The 24137-nt window shown below is 40.2% G+C and overlaps 1 protein-coding gene and 1 long non-coding RNA gene across 14 annotated transcripts in view; both read left to right on the top strand.

Annotated features, from left to right (window-relative positions):
* dlg2 (discs large MAGUK scaffold protein 2) overlaps window positions 1-24137 on the top strand; it is a 1295060-nt gene that overhangs the window by 43850 nt on the left and 1227073 nt on the right. The window lies entirely within an intron of this gene.
* The window catches only part of LOC134297976 (uncharacterized), a 58055-nt gene that overhangs the window by 11277 nt on the left and 22641 nt on the right, over window positions 1-24137 (top strand). Inside the window, exon 2 of the long non-coding RNA XR_010004930.1 lies at window positions 1-24137. This exon is cut by the window's left edge and continues 10616 nt beyond it. This is a non-coding gene — a long non-coding RNA (uncharacterized LOC134297976).

Genomic DNA, 24137 nt, shown 5'->3' with positions numbered 1-24137 from the left:
GTTCATCTGTCATCTGTTAGTCTGTTAGTCTGTTTCAGATTCCACCTGAACATCAGGAAGAACTTCCTCACTGTGAGGGCTGTTCGACAGTGGAACTCTCTCCCCCGGGCTGTGGTGGAGGCTCCTTCCTTGGAGGCTTTTAAGCAGAGGCTGGATGGCCATCTGTCAGGGGTGCTTTGAATGCGATTTCCTGCTTCTTGGCAGGGGGTTGGACTGGATGGCCCATGAGGCCTCTTCCAACTCTACTATTCTATGATTCTATGATTCTATACAGTAAAACTTTGTAAATAGTTTTACCAACATCTCTGAGTGTCTCTTCGTTCTGCGCTCCACTGATTCCATTCAACTACTGCTGCGCTGCTAATACTCTGACAAAAGTCAGTGGAAGGAAAAGGCCATCTGCATCCATCTGTTGTGGGCTCAGGGAATGTCTGCATTGCAAAACCACATTGTATTTTCCTTTTGCTTGCTCAAAAGTGGGCTGGACACCCTGGAAATGGTGCAGATTGGCTGTAGAGCCAGAGCTATGCAACAGTTCCTAAGTCCACAGCAGCTTGATGCATTTGAACATTTCTCTTCCTGACGGTCTGCTCTTTAAAAGAAATTGGTATACGTTCAGAAGCAGAACCCAGAGTCTTCACCCCTTCTTTTATCCCCATCAAATTTCATACTGTGATGGAGAAAAAGTGTGGGCTGAATGTGAAGTTAACCCTCCTCCTCAAAGGTCGAAGGAGCAGTAAAGAGTTTGGAGTCCCCTTCCCTTTCCCCCATCAAATTTCCAACAGTGATGGAGCAACCTTGAGTAAAACTCAGTGGGAGCTGGATTTGAAACTAGCTCCTTCCCTCGCTTTTCTCATTCACTACGAACTACAGGCATTCCAAAATTGAAAAACATCTAACATCCAAAAAACCGCTGGCCTTAAGCATTTCACATTGAACTGTAATAGTGTGGAAGCAGGGTTCAAAGCCCCAGGACTGTTTTATTAGCAAAGAATATTATATCACTTGCTAACCCACTTGGATTTCCTTTTATATTTTTCAAACCAGGTTTAAAGGCAAAAGGAACAGAGGTTTATTGCTTTCAGGCCCTAAAGGATGTCTGATACAGAGTCTGTGCTTAAAAAGAATTGGGCATAGCCATGCAATACAGTGCAAGACATGTTATCCTCTTTGACAGCCATTCAAAATCCTCACTGCAGTCTCCACACTAAATGGAGGGAAAGTGTATTTTTCCAGCAGCAGTTGACTGCTATTTCTGTTGCACCTCCCTAAACTTCATAGAATGTGGCCATGGCCATTAAAGTGGAGTCACAGAGCTATTTATTTATTTTATTTATTTACAGCATTTATATTCCACCCTTCTCACCCCGAAGGGGACTCAGGGCGGATCACGTTACACATATAGGCAAACATTCAATGCCTTTTAACATAGAACAAAGACAAGACAAACATAGGCTCCGAGCGGGCCTCGAACTCATGACCTCCTGGTCAGAGTGATTCATTGCAGCTGGTTTCAGCTGGCTTGCTCTCCAGCCTGCACCACAGCCCGGGCCACAGCCCAGAGCTACAGTTCTGCAGGGTCAAAAGGCACCAGAAGTGTTGTGTATTACAAAATGTCCTACGTTGACAGAAAGCCCTGAAACACTTACCTGGTAGTAACAGCAACACAAAGCCACAAGAAGATGGGATCTTTAAATCTCCAACTATGCTGCTGATGTGCCTTTGTTCTAGGGCAGTGATTGTTAATCTTTGGTTTTCCAGGTGTTTTGTACTCCTGCTCCCAGTTGACCAGGGATTCTGTGATATCAAGAATCAAACCCCAAATTATGAATTATTATTTGTGTCTCCATTAGAAAATATAGCCAGTTACACGGTCATTTCTAATGGCCTTAAAAAGTAACCTTTCCATGAAATTCCTTGAAAATTCCCCAGAACGTAAACTCACTTGACTTTTACCTCATCCTCGCCCAGAGAAAATCCCCACACAATGAATTAGGAAGAATGGGAAAGGGACATACAATGAATTTGAGTCAGAGCCTTTCTTTCATCCACCTGGCATGATATGGTCTGGGCTAGTCTGGGAATATTCCCTTTTCTCAGACCTTATTTCAGCTCCTGGGGAGATTTCTAACCAGTACCTGAGAGCACCTTGTTGTGTGTTAACATTTATTTATTTATTTATTTATTTATTTATTTACAGTATTTATATTCCGCCCTTCTCACCCCGAAGGGGACTCAGGGAGGATCACATTACACATATAAGGCAAACATTCAATGCCTTAACATAGAACAAAGACAGAGACAAACGCAGGCTCCGAGATGGCCTCAAACTCATGACCTCTTGGTCAGAGTGATTTGTTGCAGCTGGCTGCAGCTGGCTGCTCACCAGCCTGCACCACAGCCTGGGCCTTCATCCCATTGTGTCCACCAGAACCAAACCATTAAGCCCATCATGAACGCATTGGAAATTGCCACACCACATTCCTTTCTCATTGTGCCCCTCTCATAGGTGAAGCAATAAATGGTCTAACTCTTAAAAATAACCCAATCACAGTTTATTAAATTTCTTGTCACTGCAAAGATCCAACCAGAAATTATGATGGACACAGCCCTGAAAGGATCCTAGTCAGACACTTTTTGGACTAATCAGGAGCTAGGTTTCTTGAATAACTATCAAATGAAATAAAAATACCCTGTATTAGCAGTTGCAGTATGTCAGTACTTTGGAGTGCTTTCTCCGCTGACATCCTCTCTGGCCATTGAGAATAAACATCTGATTTTGCCCTCCATCCATCCTGTCTGCTTTGGCCTTCTGAAAAGCTATACATGCCGGGCCTTCCAAACTCGCAATTTTAGTGGAGCTGAAATCACTAGGAGTTGAAATCTCAAACACCTGGAGGACCAAAAGTTGGAACCATTAGTCTAGGTCAGTGGTTCTCAACCTGTGGGTCCCCAGATGTTTTAGCTTTAAACTCCCAGAAATCCCAACAACTCTTAAAGTAGCTGGGATTTCTGGGAGTTGTAGGCGAAAACGCCTGGGGACCCACAGGTTGAAAACTTCTGGTCTAGGGCTTTGTGGGAAGTTAAAGTGGTAGCCAAAATGGTCAGTTTTGTGTTGCCAAGTCTTTGGTAGCTTCAGGATTTTTGGTTTGTGTACTTTCTCATGGAGGAGAGAAAAAACAGCCAGGTTTTTTTTTTTTACACTGGTGTCTATCAAAGCAAGAAAGGCTTGATCTTTCTTTTGTACTCAGTACCTACACTTTAAGTAGATTTGACTTCTCAGCTGCATCGGCTTTTAAGAACTATCATGTTTCTCCTGTGCAGGAATCAGAGCTCATTACTGGGTCGCTGTAAGCGTAATAAATATGGATGAGGCCTTGATTATAGAAATGCATGAATAATTGAAATCAACAACTGCACTGCTGTGACCAGAGGGTGTTTTATCAGTGGATCTTTGACTACTAGGCGCGATAGATGTGGTGCCAGTTTGGAAATTTGAATTCATCCAGAAGCTCTTCATGAAAATACTTCCACCGGCACCTCCAAATCTGATCTCCATCAAGAGAGCAGAATACCTTTATAAAGTGAATAGTGGAAGCACCAGGTTGAAAATAATAAACTTAGCATGCCAGGTATTGACAGTCTGATTTGCCTTCATCAGGAATCTCCTGCATGTAGAAATCAGGTCACAAAGAAAGGTTCAGGGTTTTCTGTGGTAGTTTACAATGGCTTAGTGCTGAACTTGTGATTGTTGAAGAAAATAAACACTCTGTAATGAGTGATTAAGCAAAAAGAATGTTTAGTTTATTGTTGCAGGAAATCCAATGTAGGATGATAACCTTACACTTATCCACACTGCAGAATTACTGCCATGGCTCAATGTTATGGAACATTGTGTTTTCTCTAGGTCCTGCAGCATTATGAATCCCACTCTCTTCTCTTAATGAGACTCAAATGCAAGCAGCTCACAACCCTAAAAGTAGTTGAAGTTACATTAAAAAACCTACAATACATCAACATGGAATTAAACAGAAGAGTTAAAAATAAATGTTTGCTATTTGTTTCTCTCTTTTATTACTCTCTCTTCCTCTCACAAGTTCTAGTCTGAAATAAACAGTGTAACATCCTCGATGAGAGAAGCTGCTTGATTAGAGCCTGCACTGGCTGACCTAGAGGTTCCTAAAGAGAATATTTTAATTAAATTTGCAAACAGTCATATCCTCAAAAGCCAAATCCACAAATGTGGAGGGCCAACTGCAGTTTCTGCATGCATTGGTGTTCTATTTAAATAGTTATACATCCCAGGAAACCTTTAGGAAAGGGTGGACAGCTGTCTCCATTAGGAAGAATTTTGATGAATGTTTTGCTAGAATGTTGTTTGCATTCTAGACAATACAGATTTTGCTGAATGACATGTCATTTAAGCAATGGTAGAAGAGTTTGTCAAAGTTTATATGGCAAGGGAAGAAGTCATGGACTAAATATAAAGCTCCACTGCAGAACTTTCCAAACTGTGTCGCAACGCGTTGGTGTGTCAGCTGCAGTATGTAAATATGTCACTTAAACTTAACAAGAAATGATAAAAATCCTGAAAATGTATATTATTATTTTACAAATCTTTTATTTTAAAAAATATACAGGAAAGTATTTCCTGAGATATGTTATGTCACCATAAACTTGGTTATTAAGAGTTCTTGTATGGGTCCATATCTCTTATGTGGTTGGTGGTTTAACCTTCGGTTTGCTAGTAAAACAGAATGACTGTGTCACAAAAAGTGTGTTTGGAAAGTTCTGTTCTATAGGATGCAAAAGAAAGGGAGAAACTGGGTTTACAGGATTTGAAATTTTAATTTTTCTGTATGTTGTTTGGCTTGATTAAAATAAGATGGTGGACCCTTGGTATCCCCTGTGATTTCATTTTCCCCGTGGATACCAAGATCCAGGGATGCTCAAGTCCCATTATGTACAATACATAATAAAATGGTTCCCTTCTATAAAATGGCAAAATCAAAGATATAGTAGGTAAAGGTAAAGGTTTTCCCCCTGATATTAAATCCAGTCATGTCCGACTTTGCGAGTCAGTGCTCATCTCCATTTCTAAGCTAAAGAGCCAGCATTGTCTGTAGACACCTTCAAGGTCATGTGGCCGGGATGACTGCATGGAGCTCTGTTACTTTCCCACCGGAGCAGTACCTATTGATCTACTCACATTTGCATGTTTTCGAACTGCTAGGTTGGCAGAAGGTAGGGCTAACAGAGGCTGCTCACTCTGCTCCCCGGATTCGAACCTGCAACCTTTTGGTCCGCAAGTTCAGCAGTTCAGCACTTTAACAAGCTGCGCCACCAGGGGCTCCACAAGGATATCTGTCTGTCTATCTATCTATCTATCTATCTATCGATCTTTATATCTATATTCCAATGAGGCAAATTAAGTGGTTGCTTTGGGCACAAAACATATGGGGCCGCCGCAGTCGAGACTGCTTTTTCTGTTGAATAATAATAATAATAATAATAATAACTTTATTCTTATACCCCGCCCCATCTCCCCGAAGGGACTTGGGGCGGCTTACATGGGGCTATGCCCAGACACAACAGCACAAAATCAAAACAAAAGCAATAAACAAATCACCCAACAATAAAACATCAACATGGGGGCGCAGTCGAGACTGCTTTTTCTGTTGATTAATAATAATAATAATAATAATAATAATAATAATAATAATAATAACAACAACAACTTTATTCTTATACCCCGCCCCATCTCCCCGAAGGGACTCGGGGCGGCTTACATGGGGCTATGCCCGGACACAACAGCACAAAATCAAAACAAAAGCAATAAACAAATCACCCAACAATAAAACATCAACATGGATAAAAACAGTCATAAAAAAGTCAATATACAAAATAATGTTAAAAACATGAGTTGGATCAAAAGATCTGGGCAAGGTGCAGAAAAAATGTCAAGTCATCAGGGAGGGGTAATTGTAAAACATGATGTTTTGGTGCTTAATTTGTAAAATCTTAATGTAATTTGATGTTTAATAGGCTTTTCCTTAATCCCTCCTTATTATCCAACATTTTCGCTTATCCAACGCTTTTATTTTTCAGTGATTGGTTTGGGGGGGGGGATGCCAAAATTCTGTTTGCCTACACTTGAAAAATACCTACCTCTGTCTATATCTATATAGCTATATCTATACATATACACAGGATAGTTGAAACGCAGAGATCAAGCATCTGTTGATGCAGTGGACCAGCTATATGAGATGAACACTGTGCTCTAAAGCATCTATTAAATTAGTGACAGAGGCAAGTGTTGATCTGGAAGCTTTTCTTGATTCATAAGTTAGAGTTTCAGCCCTTCTGCTGCCTCATCTGTGGGAGGCAAGAATGAATGAGTGGACACAGTTTGGATGGTGGACCCGCTCCTCTTCCCAGCTGCCTCTTTGCTGTGTACACTTATCATTAAAGCAAGTGCCTGGTATTTCAGCTTAGAGAGCTCTACTCTGGAATGACAACAGAGGCAAGGGATTTGCAGGCAGCAATATAAGTGTGTGTTTGTGCGGGAGAGGAGTATGTGTGTGCCTGCTTGTGCGTAAAACTGCCTCTATAAAACATCATTTTGTGTCCAGCGGGAATTAATGCGCTGCAAATAGCTGTAATCATCTTACGCAGTATTAGGTAAAAATCTAATCTCTGTCGGTTTTTCTAAAACTCAGATAAACCCTGCTGCTAAAGAATGACACATCTCTCCGCTCTTTTTGAAGCATAGCACAGCGATGTACTTTCTCATGCTTGTGTTTTCCAAGTGGAACGCTGAATTAGGTTACTAGCATCTGTGTCAGCTTTGTCCTGGTACATTAGTCTCCAGTTGAAAAACAAACAAACCCAATCTATGGATGCTTGTGTTTTGTGGAATCTCTATTTTTTTTTGTTCTTTTAAGCAGATAAAGTAAATAAACTTTCATTTGTCTGAAATGTTTGGAGCCAGAAGTGATTTTGGATTTTAGACCATGTTGTGTTTGGCAATACCTGTATTTTGTTTACATACATAATGAGAAATCTTGGAGATGAAAACCAAGTGTAAACAACAACATTCATGTGTGTTTTATATGCACTTCACAGGCATAGCTTGAAGGTAGATTTATGAAATATTTTAAATTATTTTGTGCATGAAACAAAGTATAATGAGTACAATGAACCATCAGGAAGCGAATGTTGACACTATCTCAGTCACCCAGGACAATTTCTCAAGCCAGCGTGGGATGAAGTCCATAGTCCTATACCCTGTCTCTGACACACTTTGTCTATTTGTACCTTCGGGCCCTATGACTTGACTCATGGTCGGTTTCATAGGAAACCTGTAGGCACTCATAGGCAATACCTTTTGTAAAATGAGACATAATAGACTTCACTCATCTTTTATTTCTTTATGTGCATCAGAGGCACAGCTCACCCTCTGTGCCAGTGATGTGTCTTTTGCTGTGTGTTTTGAGGTTGGTCTTTTCATCCTGCTCAATTCTCCTTTGCCAAAATGGTTGACGGTACTCGTCCAGTGGCAAAAAAAACCCCTGTAAGTAAAGCCACTGCTTTCCCTTAATTGTTTCCTTTAAAAAAAAAGTTTAAATGTATGTATGAATTCGAGCAGATTTGTAGGAATAAAAGAGTTTTCATTGTTTCTGCATTGGGACAAAAGAACGGAGTTGTGCAAATCTGCCAATTTTTTTAAAAGGGGAAGACAGTGACATAGAGGAACATCAAACGGGTAGGGAGGAGTCATCCCTCGGCTTGTGTGATAAATCAAAAACTCATTATTTGATTAGATATGGAATGGAGAGAAGCAGGTGTGATGGGAAGGGTATGTATCCAGTCCTCATCTAGACTTCTTAAACTGTCTACTCAAAAGGCGTTTTCTGTGGGTGTGTGATAAGGTCCTCAGTTAACTCAGCAGGGCAAAGAGGAGGAGGAGACAGAGCCTTGCCCTTCCCAGCAGGCTTAGGCAAAAGCAAACTGCTGCAGCTTCTCCTAGTTTGTGTATTCCTCCTCATTAAGAACTTTTGCCATCTTGGCCACACTTTGAAGTTGCTCTGTTTTCATATTGGGGGGGGGATATAATCTACCTACACACATAATAAATGTGAAAATCTGTATGTGTATGTGGCACCGGTGTCCACTCACACAGACAGCCTCCGGCCTCCAGAAACAGGCTATAGTTCCCAGTGCTGAGGAGCCGCCAAGTCACTCCCTCCCAGGACATTGCAGGTTACAGCGAGCACATCCCAGTGTCCCTTTCTCTCTTCATTTGCATGACCCCGCACACTTCCTCTCCCTTAACCCTTTCCTATTCTTTTCTATGGCACAAAGCAAACTGAGGAATTGATCAGCAACTGAACATACTGGAGAGGTTTGGGGAGAATTCACCAAGATTTATAGGAGTTGTACGGAATGGGATGTATAGATCACCTGCAATCTAAAAGAACACTGAATCCAGCAAGTGACAGATCTGGACCAAACTTGGCACACAGGCCCAACATGGCCCACTGTGAATACTGGTGGACTTTGGGAGTGATTGACCTTGGATGCTGGGAATTATAGTTCACTCACAACTTCAGAGCACTCTGAATCCAACAGATGATGGAAAATAATTATCTTTTTAATTTTTCCTTTATAATAGTGGTTTATAGTGTGCTTAACCCCCAGCCCACTGCCCAATCCTCTTTGGTCCTGATGAACTCTTTTCAAATAACCCACGCATCGCTGGGTAGCCAGCGATGCGTTGGGTGCTTGGGAACCCCCCTTCTTCTGGTGAATCCAGCTTTCCGGAGCACAGTTGGCCCAGTTTTATTTAAAATTTAATTAGAATGGCTTTGAGACTGCAATGTCTCACAAAAATAGACATGTGAAGATGGAGCTCACTAGCTACATGTTCCCCGCTGTTGTGGAATGATGGGATGCTCAGAAGGATCTTTTATAGGGCTTCACTTGAGGCCAGTTTGTTAAGAAGAGAAGAGGGAAAATGGAAGACAGCCAATTGCAGGTGGGAATTGCAGTCTAACAAAATCTGAGTGGTCACACACACATACACACACCTTTCCAGTCTATAACTTAAACCATGGATCACTCTTGTTTTCCAGCTGATATGGTATCCAACAGCAGTATCTAAACTTCAAAGGAATATTTCATCTTGTTTGCTGAAGTGGCTCTTTTCCTCCCCGAATCCTTCCGAGAATATTAGGAAGGGGCCATGGGCTGCTTATCTATTCTTTTCCAGCCTAGTTCTGCTTCTCCTGATTATCCCACGCAGCCAGATTTCCTTTTTCTCTCTTTCCTTTTTCTGGAAACGAGTCCCTGTCAAATGTGCAGGCAACGTCTGGCTCACCAGGGGCTGTGTTCTTGCAAGTCCCTGATTTACATCTGAAAACATGTCAAGAAGAGGCAGAATGGGGAAAACATGCCTACTAGAATGTATATTTTATTTTTCTTTGGAGGCTGGATTGTGTAAGAGAGGTTTGCAAGGAGGAGAATGAAAACTGGGAGGCTTTTCATATTACAGTGTACCTTAAGGTCTCATAGCTGCTGTGCATTGGGGACAAGATCACCTTGGGTTGTGTATGTACTGCATACAAAGTAAAGGTCCCCTTATTTCAATTTCCTGAAATCAATTTTGACTCCTTTGCTGGGAGTATAAAATGCTTAATTTTGGCAAGGCTGTGTCCATTAATTCTTCCCTATTGCATGATTAATCTTGTATCACTGTGAAAGGTATGGATGTCTTCCAACCATCCCAGTTTGGTAGAGACCATACTGATTATTCCTCTGTCATCCCACTTTTTCAGTTGCTTTAAAATGTCCCTGCTTTTGGTCTTCAGCTTCCTTCAATTGCATTCAATTCAGCAAGGAGGAGAGGAGTGGGAAGAATAATTGCCATTTCCAATAGCCTCTCCTTTTCTTCATTAATAATTTTTTGCTTTTTTATGTTGTTTGGCCACACGTTCCCCAGTTTCCATCTGTGAAATATGAAATGTATGAGTTTATGGCCTTGACCATAATACAAAACTTGGGTCAGCTTTTATTGTCGCTTTCCACTGAATGTAGTCCTTTCTGGCACGTCCTGTGAAGCTGGGAAAAAAGAGAAGTCATCAAGTAATATTTTTAGATAATCCTTTCTTGAAATGCTGCTGATGGCATGAAAATGACGTAATAAAAGGACTATAAATCATACCTAAACTTTGATAAATAAGTCTGGTGGGATAAATAAGGCTAGTGTGGCATTTAATCACATGAGAAACTCTTCATAAAGTGGAGGAGACATATACAAAAATTATTATGTATGTGATCCTGATACAATCTGGATCTCTGAAACTGGGGAAAGATCTCAGTCTAGTGGGTAGAGAACATGCTTTTACATTAAAAAGCCCCAGGTTCAGTCCTTAATATCTCTCTATGCTGTCACACCCAGGCACCTTTTAAAGCTTTAAGATGTGCTTCTTCCTTTGCCCAGGTGAACTGCGGGGGCCTTACTTAGAAGTTCTGGAAATCCCAGTAACCAAAGGCATTTCAAGTTGAACAATCAAACAAAATTTTATTTTCACAAAGTCCTTGGCGGACTTGGCACACGTAATTAAGGTTGCAAATAAAAATAGCCAACTTATAAAACCTTGCAGATGTTCCTTTCTTGCTTTTCCCCTTTAGTTGCTGGGTTAACTTCCACCAAAGGCGAAGAGATCCTGAGATCATCTACCCCAGCCCTGAGCTGCTATCAAAAAAGCAGGTCTATCTATATATATAAAAGAGTGATGGCATCAGGGCAGCGGACAAAACAACAAAACTACAGGCCCCCCCAACCTCGAAATTTGACAACACAACCCATCATCCACGCCTCTAGGTTGATACAACAAAAATAAAATAAAAATAAAGTCCTAATTACAGGGAGAGGAATAATAGTTTTTATCCAATTGCTGCCAGTTTGAAGGCTAAGCTCCGCCCACTTGGTCTCCTAGCAACCTACTCAGCCCAGGGGACAGGCAGACTTAGGCCTCACTTAGGCCTCTTCCACAGATTATCAGATTTTAACTGGATTATATGGCAGTGTAGACTCAAGGCCCTTCCACACAGCTATATAACCCATTTATAATCTTATATTATCTGCTTTGCACTGGATTATCTTGAGTCCACACTGCCATATAATCCACTTCAGTGTGCATACTAAACATAAAGACAACCATACAACAGACATTCAATACCACCACTACCTCAACAATTTCTCACCAACACCACCAGACAACACCACAGCAACGTGTGGCCGGGCACAGCTAGTCACTATATAAGCTCAAAGCTAGTCTTTGAGGTGAAGTTGGTAGGGCTCCTTCCAGTGGCAAAGAAATCCGGAGATGTTCTCTGCCCCAGTGCTAAGCTACTATTTTTAGAAAGAGCAGGTCTTTCCCTATTTATGCTCAGCACTGGTTTTAAAGGCAGGTCAGTACTTACGATGGCTTTGTCAGAGTTGGCCTGGCTTGGTCACACAAACACATCTAAGTTCTTTCTTCTTCAGTCTAGAAGGCAAGAGGCTTCTCAAAATGGAGCCTTCTTTCCCCAGGAAAAGGGGTGGTCTCCAGAACAATAAGATACATTTGCAGGCTGCAAGCAGAAAAGCTTTGCAAACAGGCTACAAACTCTGCTAATGGCTAAACTATTAGGTTGCTGCAGAATCTGCAACAGCCCTGGAAGAAATGTAAACAGGTGCTATTCCTGCAACTATGGGCAACTTGTAAAATCAAAACCCTGGGAGATGGAACACTCTCCATTCCTACCATGACTTGACATTGTTGTTATTGTGTTCCTTCAAGTAATTTCTGATCTATGGTGATCCAAAGGTGATCCAATCACAGGGTTTACTTGGCATGATTTGTTCAGAAGTGATTTGCCAGTGCATTCCTTTGAGGCTAAGAGAGTGTGACTTGCCCAAGGGCACCCAATGGGTTTCAGGGCTGGTCAGGAATTTGAAACCTGATCATCAGGATCATAGTCTAAAATTCAAACCTTCTTTACCACACTGTAGATGGCACCAATGTACACTCAGTTTGAAGAGGTCTTTTATTTAATAACTAGTGTATATATATTTTGTGTTGCTTAGGTGTTGCTGTGATTAATGCCCACCTAGGGAAGGTTCAATGCAGATACAGAACTACTCAGATCACTTTCATCAAAGAGACCTCACAGATACAGTGAGAAATGTCAGTACCTTGTATGGCTGATATCTAATGAAAGCCCTGGACATCATAATAGACAGACAGGCAGACAGACAGAAGAAGAGTCATCTAATGATAAATGTGTAATAGTGCTCTTGACTAGTGTGCGAGATTTAGTAATAGTTTTGTCATGTCCCATTTTACAGTTTTTTAAAATAAATATCCCCCGAATACATTAATAATTGCTCCATCTGACAATATTACTCCAGGAAACAAGATGAACATTTTTTAACAATCCCACTTTTAGATATAGTTTAAAATAGCTGAAGTGTGTTAATTATAGCAAAAACGAAAAGAAAGAAGTAAAAAATGCGTGCATTAGCTCACCTACGGTACCTATCTTCATAAATATCTTCAATACTGCCAGGATAATTGGTTCAACCCACCACATTTTCTGATGCAGTTGTAATGTGAATTGCATTATAATGTGAGTTGCTTGCACCCTTATAATACATTGTTCAAGAACTTAACTATTACAGTAGAGTTTCACTTATCCAACATAAATGGGCCGGCAGAACGTTGGATAAGTGAATATGTTGGATAATAAGGAGGGATGAAAGAAAAGCCTATTAAACATCAAATTAGGTTATGATTTTACAAATTAAGCACCAAAACACCATGTTATACAACAAATTTGACAGAAAAAGTAGTTCAATACGCAGTAATGCTATGTAATAATTACTGTATTTACGAATTTAGCACCAAAATATCACGATGTTTTGAAAACATTGACTACAAAAATACGTTGGATAATCCAGAATGTTGGATAAGTGAGTGTTGGATAAGTGAGACTCTACTGTATATTGTTTCTGTACTCTTAGCAACAGTTGATCAGTAGGAATAGGCTAGGTTTTGTCACGCGCTGGGCCTGTAACTATTGTCTTTTGTATAGGACATATACTTTATGCCCAGCGGGAAGCCAGGGCACCTAAAGAGAGGTTCTTGAGGATTTCCCTGAAAAGGATGGCCTTTTGAGTCTTTAATGAAATAACAAAATCTTTATTGATGAACAAATAATAAATCTTCAAGGAGTCAAATAACACTTCAAGGTTTCCTTAATAAACTGTTGGCTTTTCAATCTTGTCCTCAGGGGACGGGCAATTGGCTTGGGATAACTATATTTTCTCTGTAAGAAGAAAATCCCCTTATAACCTCTCCCAGGCTGTCTATCATATGAGCCTAGCTGATGTGGGACCTACTACCGATTCCAAATGCGTCTGGGCATCGAGTAGATCTACCAGCCAAGGTTTGCAGATGTTTCAGCTGGGGTTCCGTGAATCTGTGATGCTGTTCTCTCGCCGAGGTTTCTTTGGAAACTTTAGGGCTGTTTCCCTCAGGAGCTGTGAGGCTGAGAGGCTGTAAGCTCTCAGCCAGAGCTTTTGGGACCTTTTCCCCCTGGAATTTCTGTTTCTGTTTTCTTGGATGTTCTATATCCCCGGATGTTATTGAGATATGAAGCTTTTTTATGGGAAGAGCTGGTCTACGTCCTATAGCTTAGCTTCCTTAAGTGAGACTGACTTAAAAATGGCTCCTTCTCTCCCAGAGCCCTGAACAAGGGGTGGAACCAAACTTAATAATGATTGACAGGCGGCCTGTCCTATGACTGCAAACATTAGCAGCAATTACAGGGAGCGGTCAACCCCCTGTTTAAGAAACTTCATTGGCTGACGTTCAATTTCCAATTCCAATTCAAGGTGTAGGTTATCACAAAGCCCTGAATAGTTCGGGATCCGTCTATGTTCCCCCTACCAACCTGCGCGATCCCTTCGGGAGAGGCCCTCCTCTCCCTCCCACCTCTGTCACAAGCACGGTTGTGAGGACAAGGGTGAGGGCCTTCTCCGTGGTGGCCCCTCAGCTCTGGAACTCGCTCCCCAGAGAGATTAGGCAAGCACCCACTATGGCAGCCTTTAGGAAAAGTTTAAAAACTTGTCTTTTCCGGTGTGCTTTTGAAGAATGAATAATTAATTTCCATGTCAGGTCCCTTCTCAGTATCAATTGTTGTTCTGATGCACTTTATCTTATCCCTTAGGTAAGAATAACCTCATTGTTTATCGCACCCGAGTTTCCCACTAAATGCAGCACTTTACCTCATCCATGGATTTTACAATTTTCACTCCTCGCACTTTGGCCCAGCTTGCCCTCGATTAATTCTGTTTTTATACGCTTTTTTATTATGTCATTGTTACTATTTTATTGTTTTACCATGTTATTGTATAAGCATTTTACTTGACGTTGTTGCGTGTCTTGTATGCATTTTATTTTGTTTTATTGTAATTGCTTGGACTTGGCCCCATGTTAGCCGCCCTGAGTCCCTTCGGGGTACAAAAATAAAGGTATTATTATTATTATTATTATTATTATTATTATTATTATTATTATTAGTATGACAAAGCAAACAAGATAGATATGCTGGATTTCGTTTCACAAAATCACAAGTCGAACACTTCCCAAGTGTCTAGGACTGTGTGATGTATTTTCGGATGATGTGCGCAAATCCCAGTAGGGTGGCCTTTTACAGTTGGCAGATCGTAATTTTGTCAATTTCTATTGTTTCCAAATGCCGGCTGAGATCTTTTGGCACGGCACCCAATGTGTCCATCACCACCAGGACCACCTGCACTTGTTTCTGCCAGAGTCTTTGAAGTTCAATCTTGAGGTCCTGATAGCGGCTGAGTTTTTCCTGTTGTTTTTCGTCAATGCGACTGTCACCTGGGATGGCGACATCAATTATCCAAACCTTTTTCTTTTCCACAACTGTGATGTCTGGTGTGTTGTGTTCCAGAACTTTGTCAGTCTGGATTCGGAAGTCCCACAGTATCTTTGCATTCTCATTTTCCAATACTTTTGCAGGTTTGTGATTCCCACCAGTTCTTTACTGCTGGTAGGTGGTACTTGAGGCATAAGTTACAATGAATCATTTGGGCCACATAGTTGTGCTTCTGTTTGTAGCCTGTCTGTGCGATTTTCTTATAGCAGCTGAGGATATGATCAATGGTTTTGTCGGTTTCCTTGCACAGTCTGCATTTTGGATCATTAGCTGATTTTTCGATCTTGGCCTTAATTGCATTTGTTCTGATGGCTTGCTCCTGGGCTGCAAGGATCAGGCCTTCTGGCTCCTTCTTCAGGGTCCCATTCATGAGCCATAGCCAGGTCTCCTCCTTATCAGCTTTTCCTTCAATTTTGTCAAGAAACTTTCCATGCATCATCATCATCATCATCATCATCATCATCATCATCATCATCATCATCATCATCATCATCATCGCTATTTTAAAAAGGATAAATAATTGAAATCCTGGAAGGTTGAGTTAGAAGCTGGAGGAGGCAATCTTAATGTGATGGGAGTGAGTAAATTCTTCGTCTTCTTTAAAGACAGAACCCCACGCAACTCCACCCTTTCCCCCGCTTCCCCTCGTTTTCTCCAGCTCAATGTGATGAAGTCTTTAGGCAGTGATATTCTTTGTTGAATCAATGCACCTTGAGTGTGTTCTTCTTTTCATTCTGCCTTCCATTTTACCAAGCACTGTCATCTTTTCCAAAAGGTCAGGATATGTCCAAAGTATGGCTGCCTCAGTTTAGTGATTTTTGCTTTCGGGTCAGAGTTTGGCATTCTACAGTATCTGTAGGACTTTCCTGCTGCACCACATTTGAAATGAATTGATCCCTCCCAGTCAACTTTCTTCATGATCTAACGTTCACAACCATACATCACAATCTAAAATATTATGTTATGGATGATCCTGTCTTTAGTGGTATACCAAGGCCAGGAAACAGAAGTTTACTAGAACTTCACTGAACTTACAGCTAAGATTTAAGCTGTGATGCTATGTCAGCAATCTCTTTCTTCCTTCCTCTTCTTTCTTCGTTCTGTAACAACTTCCCTTAGGGGGTGTCATTAAGATCAAGATATTTTGTCTGTTCTGCCCATGCTTTTTAAATAATACAGTGGCCTAGGGTATGATTTCTTGCCTTTCTACCTAGTTGATTTCCTAAAGAATACTGATGATTAGAGTGACATCTTGTGGTAAAATGCATTGGGAAATATCCTTGAGTAGCTGCATAGATCAGGTTTATCCAAATCATTTGAGCCATGGATAACCTAAACCAGGGGTCCTCAAACTTTTAAAGCAGAGGGCCGGTCCACAATCCTTCAGACTGTTGAGGGGCCGAATTATCATTTGGGGGAAAAAACCGAACCAATTCCTATGCACACTGCACATATCTTATATGTAGTGCAAAACAACAATAATAACAATGAAAGAACAATACAATATTTAAAAATGAAAATAATTTTAACTAACATAAACCTATCAGGATTTCAATAGGAAGTGTGGGCCTGCTTCTGGCCAATGAGATAGTCAGGTTAATTAGGATTGTTGTTGTTGTTGTGTGTCTTCAAGTCATTTCAGACTTTGGGTGAGCCTAAGTCCAAAATTAATTATTTATTCATTTACTACATTTATTTACTACATTTATATCCCGCCCTTCTCACCCCGAAGGGAACTCAGAGCAGCTGTATGTACATACAATATATTATATTATTAGCATAGCACAATATTGGCATTATACTATATTGAACTATACCACTATACTGTAATATTATATGTAATATATAACATATAATTAATATTATTATATGATATTATTGTTAGTATTGTATTGTATAAAATGATAATATTATTATCAGTATTATATGTATATACAATATATTATATTATTAAAATGGATATAAAAATATTATATTATAAATGAGGGCGAGGGCCAGGTAAATTACCTTGGAGGGCCGCATCCGGCCCCCGGGCCTTAGTTTGGGGACCCCTGACCTAAATGCTCCAGATGTTGGAAACTAAGCAGAGTCGGCCCTGGTAAGTACTTGGCTGGAATATCACCATTGGTGATATAGCCTATATTTCACAGAATCATAGAGTTCGAAGAGATTACAAGGGCCATTCAGTACAATCTCCTGCTGTAAAGGAAAGTACAGTCATGGCACTCCTGACAGATGGCAATCCAGCATATCCCACTGTCAAACAGCTGTTACTGTCGGGCAGTTCTTCATAATGTTTAGGTGGAATCCCTTTTCTGGTTGGATGAATCTGTTGCTCTGTCTCCTATTTTCAGAGGAAGGCACTGGCAAAACTACCTGTGAATGTTCATATCCTTAAAAAGTCCTATGTCAACAAAATATCTTGAAGGTGCATACTCAAACACACTCTTGGTTGGTACTTAGATGGGAGACCATAGATGAATACCAGGTACTGTTAGCTATATTTTTGATGAAGGCAATGGCAAAGTCCCCTGATGCATGGGCTCTCCATAAATTATCAGGCTCATATTACTACAACAACAACAACAACAACAACAACAACAACAACAATAATAATAATAATAATAATAATAACTTTATTTATATCCCACCACCATCTCCCCAACGGGGACTCGGGGCGGCTTACATGGGGCTACATCAGGTTGAGCATCCCTTATCCAAAAAGTGTTTGGGATTATGGATTTTTCAGGTTTTGGAATATTTATATTAGCATACATGTTCATAATAAGATCTATTGGATGTGGAACCCAAGTCTAAACACAACATTCATTTATGGCTCCTATATATCTTATACACATAAACCAAAGGTCATTTTGCACACAATATTTTTAAATTTTGGGCATGAATCAAAGTTTATGTACATTGAACCATCAGAAAGGGCTCACTCATTCATGTGGACAATTTTGGATTTTGGAGTACAGGTAGACTGAATTGCATTGGTGGTTGTTTGATATTATTACTGTTGTATAAACCTTTTTTTAACTTCTGTTTTATCATCTTCTTGTGTTTTAAACTGTGTATATTGTTAATATATTTGCGCTGTTACTTTTGTAACATTGTGAGCCTCCCCGAGTCCCCACGGGGAGATGGTGGCGGGGTATAAATAAAGTTTATTATTATTATTATTATTATTATTATTAGTCCCCAAATTACAAACATCTGACTTACAGATGAGTCCCATTTGTAGGTGAAAAGTGGGATAAAAGTAAATAAATAATAAAAGGACTCACAGTTAAGAACATGGGTGAGACAATGGGAAGTGATAGTAATCTACCCCTAGGAAAAAAAATTCACTCCTGAAAGAATTGTTATCATTGAGAAAAGGGGTCTCTACTGAAGCTTTATCTTCACACAAGCCAAATTTTTCAAAATCTAATTATCACAGGGACATAAAGTGATGTGAAATCTTCTGAACAGGGGCACAGACAGCAAAACAAACACCACTTCCCTATGCTACCCAAAGCTAAAAGATATATAAAAGTGCCAGATTTAGCACAGCGTGTTAATCACCAGCTGCAGCTGCAGTAAATCTTGCTTGCCAACGGAAGGTTGACAGTTTGAAGTTGGGTCAGGGTGAGCTCCTGACCTTCAGCCCAGCTCCTCCCCACTGTCAGGACCCAGGCTGCAGAGCACCAATAACCATGCGCAGAGACCAGAATCTATCTAATATCTTTATTAAAGGAATATATAAAGTCAATAAAAACAAGTGAAGAATATAGTTCAGAAGTAGACCTTTCAGGAAAGGTCAAATATAGTCCAGGAAAACAATGTCCAATATGTGATATTAGAGTCCAAAGTTATAATCCAATAACCGAAACACACACTTTGCCAAGCAAAGTGTGGGGAAATGACAGGGTCCTTTAGTCCAATGGAGCTTGACAACAAGGCTGGAAGCAAACTAGATTCTTGGCAAACAAGGCTTGATACGTGGCAACAAGAGGCAAGAAGCAAGAACGAGGTCCGTGGCAAGATCCGGGGACAAGGCAGGCTTGGAACTAGAACAAGGTCTGTGGCAAGGTCCGGGAAACAGGGAACTGGAGTAGCGTAGTCCACACACGATCTCACTCCCGAAGCTGACGAATTGACTCCGCAAGGATTTCCTTGCGGGTAAACACCTATATAGGATCTTGTTTTCCCGCCAAGGAACACTTTCCCTGGGGAACAAGAAACGAAACCCATACTGTGTCCAGATGCATGACTCCTTAAGATTTCCCAAGGGAAACAGGCTTAATCAGCTAATTGTCTGGCAGCAATCCTGGCGCTTCTGCGATTCGCCTCCCTAGCGCCTCTATCTCGATTATAATAATCCCGGCGAGAAAATGGGGGAGATTTCTGCTCAAGGCTTGTTTGGCTGACTTCTTGTGGGCAAACATCTTGCAGGTGCAAGGGCTCCAATTCTGGCTGAAACGGTGGGAAACCCAAGTTTTCCTCTTCATCTGCCACAATAGTACTAGGAACGGGACTACATGGCCCATGAGACATCACACCCACCTAGAAGATTGAAAACAGCATTGTGAGTAGATAAATAGGAACTGCATTAAAGTGGAGAGGTATTTTAGGAACAGTGGCATTTCAATCAGAAAAAGAAGGAAAAGTGTATGTACAAAGAATGCTATTTGGCAAGGAGATGGAGAAGCAGCACCCTCCTGTGGCCAGAACTGAGCACAGCCTCCAAAGATGCCGAAAAGATGGGAAAAAGCCTATAGAATACCTCTATCTGTTGTCTGTCTTATTGTATAATTGGCATAGAATGTTTGCCATATATTTGTTCTGTTATCTGCCCTTTGGGGTGAGAAGGGCGGAATATAAATACTGTAAATAAATAAACAAACAAACAAACATATGTTTGCCTGGAGTTACACTTAAAAATGTATCTGTTCGAACTTACTGTACATACAAATTCAACTGTAGACAAACCTACAGAACCAACCTTGTTTGTAACATGGGGACTGCCTGTATTTCAGATTTCAGAATTCCAGTTAATGTATACTTAAGCTGTACTATGTATACAACTCTATTGTGCTTTCAAAATGTTGTTGTTTATTTGTTAAGTTGTTTCTGACTCTTCGTAACTTCACGGACCAGCCCACACCAGAGCTCTCTGTCAGCCGTTGTCACCCCCAAGTCCTTCAAGGCCAAGCCAAAATAGGTTTCAAAATAGTGAGACATTATTTGACCTGTGGACAGAAGTTCTCTATTTCGAATGATAGGGATGGCCTTCATAAAATAGGGTAGGCGGACTATACATGGCAGTCAAAGGTTACTCAATGTGCTTAATGGTTGAGATAACAGCTGAACCCACATTTCAACAGCTTTTTTCTTGTCTCTCTGAGCACTTGCTTCTTTTGGCTGGCTTCTGTTGAGAATCTCTGATTTGATTGAGCAGGACATCTCTTACATGTTTCTGAATTCTTTAGATCTGGGCATGAAAAATAAATGTGCCAGATATAACTGGAAAGAAGCAATTGCTTTTCTAAATGTCTTTATTAATGGCAACTTTAAGAGGAAATAGCGCAGGAGGAAATTCTGTGAATGTTTTATACACCTCTGAGGTTATAAATTAATGTGTGTTTACAGAGAGCTTTTCAATACAGTTTTAAATACAGAAAACACCATGCATTTGATAAAGACGGGAGAGAAGAATGCCTAGAACAGTGATAGTAATATTTTAATATCCTCTATGACTAGCAGAGATAATCTGAAGGGACAAGTAATTGCAGAAATGTAGGTGCCCTACTTAACATGAAAAGATTCTTCCCATAATGAGTTGCAGGCCTTTTTTGCTTTCATAAGGCACAACAAACACTCTTACAGTGCAATCCAAAAATCCTATCTAGAGATGCCATTAGATTTGCATTCATCTTCTGTTTGGTAATCTCCCTCCTTCCTGAATGTCTCTTTTATTCCTTCTTGACAATTGCAAAGGAAATGTTATTTGCTGGTACTCCTTTCATTTAAAAAACTCTGTAATTTCTCATCAGCACCGTAATTAGAAGACAACAGTAGGATAATTATTTCTTATATTTTTGCCAATGGAGATTTGAAGTATCTCAACTGATTTTGTGTAAGCAGGTGCGCTTTTGAATTAAAATCGCCAACTGCTCAGAAAACTCTGCTCTCATAACTGCAGTTCAACATGCCTGAATCTGAATTGCTGATGCTCTTCAAAAAATAGAAGAATGAACTCTTGGTCATTAGCGGTCTAAACTAATTGTCCTGGTAATCTCTTACAGATGTGGACATTCCTCTGTGGCAGTGATTGGACATTTTTACTCCATTTGGAACAAATATGCAGTTCAACATTGGGGAAATTGGTTTTCACATGCCATCCTGTTACACATACAGAAACATATTGTTCATGATGTCTTGGTTCAGTTGCATAGCTTTGCCATTCAACATAAGGGTTGCTTAATACAATCAAAGTGTAACTCTACATATGGAGATGTATGCTATGTACAACCAATATAAGATCTTATCTGTAGTTAGTTTTAGCCAGAACTGATGTGGGGATTATAGATAAACTCAGAGAAAATATGGAAATACAAAGGATGTGACTTGCAGGTGATAAGGTGTTACCATGTTTCCCCAAAAAGAAGCTGCCCTGAAACCCAGACTTTAACCCTGCTAAGGTCTTGTGAACTCAGAACTGAGATCTCCTTGATTTGGTCTATCCATCTGGAATGTGGTCTTCCTCTTTTACGACTGCCCTCCACTTTACTGAACATTATAATCTTTTTTAGTAAGTTATGTCATATCATGAGATCTCGAAAATAGGGTAGCTGTTAGGGATTCCTCTTCTTCAGAAGAGGAAGGAGAGCAGGAAAGTGTTCATGAGTCTGAGGGTGAGTTGGAATCTGAGGAGAAGATTTTGCAAGTACCCGCATTTCAGGAGAAGCGAAAGGAAACAGAACAGAGACGTTGTTCAGCTAGAATAGCTGCCAGAAATGCAGCTGAGTAATTGGGAACTGCCCTAGCAGCTGTGAGGGACTCAGGGCTATAAAGCAGAAGCAGGTGCAGCCAGCATTTGCTGGTAACAAACTGACTCTAATGCCTAAGCCTTTGCTCCCCTTGTGCCTGCTTTGAGTCTGCATCTGGGATACTGCTCCTAAGGATTTATTGCTGCTTCTTTGTCTGAAGTAAGACTGCTATTTGATTTGGGAGTTTATCGGAGACTAAGAACTGTGTTTGCCCTAAGACTTCCTTGCTTCCTTTTGCATTATCCCACTGAGTGTGCTGTTCTTTATGTTTTTCTGAAGTAAAGCAGTTTTCATTTACTTACCACAGTGTTTTAAGCCTGTTCTTGAAAGACAAAACAGGACAGTAGCCTCAGGTTAGCTATTTTGGCCTCTAGGGAATTTGGGCTTCATTTGCCTTTGCTGTTGTTATTGTTTGCTTTCAAGTCATTTCTGACTTACAGTGACCCTAAGGTGAAGCTGTCATGGGGGTTTTTTTGGGTAGAATTTGTTCAGAAGAGGTTTGCCCTTATGTCTCTTTGAGGTGTGAGTGACTTGCCTGAGGTTATCTAGTGGTTTTTCATGACTGAGCAGGAATTCAAACTTTGGCCTCCAGAGTCATAATTTCAAACTACTACACCACGTTTGCTCCTATGACCCATTTATGCATAATTTTGGTGGTCTTTGCATTTTTGCAGCACTACTTTTCAAATGACTTCAAACCCTACATTAAGTTATATTATGCTTTTGTCAGATTAAAGATCACATGGAAGAAAAGATAGATATGTTTGTGTAACCTCCACATCTATTACTGGTACAGCATATTTTATAAGAAACCGAGCTTTAGATTGGGAAATCCTTGGTTCCAAGGCCATGTCTATCATTAAACCTTCTTCAAGGACTATGAGTAGATAATATGCTTGTTGTCTTCAGAACAGTTGAAACCAGATTACAAATGGTAAATGTTACTAAGTGATATGAATATATATTATTATGTTTATTTATACTCCGCTTTTTCTCTCCACAAGGAGACTCAAAGCAGTTTAGACTAGATTGTGAAGTCAGAAGTATTGTGCTCCAAAGCTCTTTTCAGTCTGAATTCGGAAGTCCCAGAGTAGTTTGATGTGCTCATTTTCAGTAACTTTTTCAGGCTTGTGATCCTGTCACAGGCAGATGGTATTTGTGGCATAAGTTCCAATGGATGATGATGATGGTGATGGTGATGATGATGATGATGGTGATGATTATTATTATTATTATCATCATCTGTACTGTGGTCTTCTTTTTCTAATGCCTTCTAGCTTTCCAAGCACTGTTATCTTTTCTAGGAAGTCATATCTTCTCACAACATGGCCAAAGTATGATGTTCTCTATTCCTCTTGGCTTCTATTGAGAGCACAGGCTTGATTTGTAGGATTCATTGATTTGCTTTTTTCGCAGAACATGGTAACTTTTCTCTAACACTATTTTAAATGAGCCTACTTTCTTCCTTGTGTTGACCCTGTTTTCCTTCCACAACCAAATCCTATTACCACTTTATCTGCTTGATTTGAGTGTCATTTTATGACAGGAAGACAAGATATAAATTGCATAAATGAAAATAAATGAATAATTGAATGGATGAATATAACAGTCGTATATAATTCTTCTCCTAGGAAGTCAGTCTTTAATTGGACTCAAGGGAGCCTTGAAGATACATGCATACACTATAGATAACATTTTGCCCCTGGAATTTTACTGTAAAATAATGAAAAAAGGCATTCAAGATGGCCATAACCTTCTCCAACAGCATGGCAGCATTTAATGATGAAATTGCAAGATTTGAACCTGTGAGAGCTCAAACAGACACATTGTGGGTTTTGTAATAGGATAGACTATGAAATGGATCAGTTAAAACGCAAAAGATGAATCAGCCATGAATTCTTTAATCACTTGAAAGCCCCAAAGGTGGGCTTTTAATTGCAAAGCTTATGAGAATATACAGTATGTGAAAAAATATGAAAGGAGCTCCAATTAACAACATTGTAATTGCCTTGTAATTGCCAAGACAGACCAAAAGATTGTGCTTATAGGATTTCATAAAAGAAAAGGAAGACATGTTCTACCAAT

This window comes from Anolis carolinensis, chromosome 3 (genome assembly GCF_035594765.1).
Source record: "Anolis carolinensis isolate JA03-04 chromosome 3, rAnoCar3.1.pri, whole genome shotgun sequence".
NCBI classification, from domain to species: domain Eukaryota; kingdom Metazoa; phylum Chordata; class Lepidosauria; order Squamata; family Dactyloidae; genus Anolis; species Anolis carolinensis.
The sequence above is the reverse complement of the archived record's forward strand: the minus strand, read 5'-3'. Positions and strand labels throughout refer to the sequence as shown.